This window comes from Sinocyclocheilus anshuiensis, unplaced genomic scaffold (assembly GCF_001515605.1).
Source record: "Sinocyclocheilus anshuiensis isolate Anshui unplaced genomic scaffold, SAMN03320099.WGS_v1.1 scaffold708, whole genome shotgun sequence".
NCBI lineage: Eukaryota > Metazoa > Chordata > Actinopteri > Cypriniformes > Cyprinidae > Sinocyclocheilus > Sinocyclocheilus anshuiensis.
The window spans coordinates 995,245-995,696 of record NW_015555881.1 but is presented as its reverse complement, the minus strand read 5'-3'; the positions used below and the strand labels follow the sequence as shown (position 1 = coordinate 995,696).

General features: G+C 30.5%; 1 protein-coding gene across 1 annotated transcript in view; it reads left to right on the top strand.

Annotated features, from left to right (window-relative positions):
• The window catches only part of LOC107675693 (collagen alpha-1(XXVII) chain A), a 75,185-nt gene that overhangs the window by 30,939 nt on the left and 43,794 nt on the right, over window positions 1–452 (top strand). The gene's annotated exons all lie outside the window — the stretch shown is intronic.

Genomic DNA, 452 nt, shown 5'->3' with positions numbered 1-452 from the left:
TTGAATATTTTGATAATATTTCATTATGATATTTTATATTTGTTGTGGAATTGTTGGTCACATGTGAAAGTGTAGTCTGTCTGCTAACACAAGAATGTGTTTTGAAATGTTAAAAACATCTTGAATGCTGTTAAAGATAAATTTGAAATTATATTACACAGTCCAAGATAAAAAAACAGCACATTTTGTTAAAAAAGAGAAACGTTGGGAGGTTGTATCAAAGCATAGCTCAGTAGCTTAGTACATATAAGATACATAAATGTAGTTTCATTTGTCTGAGTACAAGGTTTTATTTTTTCAATATTGCACCGTTTTGTCGCACTTCTCAAGAATCAGTGATACACTACCAGTCAAAAGTTTTTGAATAGTAAGATTTTTAATGTTTTTAAAGAGGTCTCTTCTGCTCACCAAGCCTGCGTTTATTTGATCCAAAGTACAGCAAAAGCAGTTTG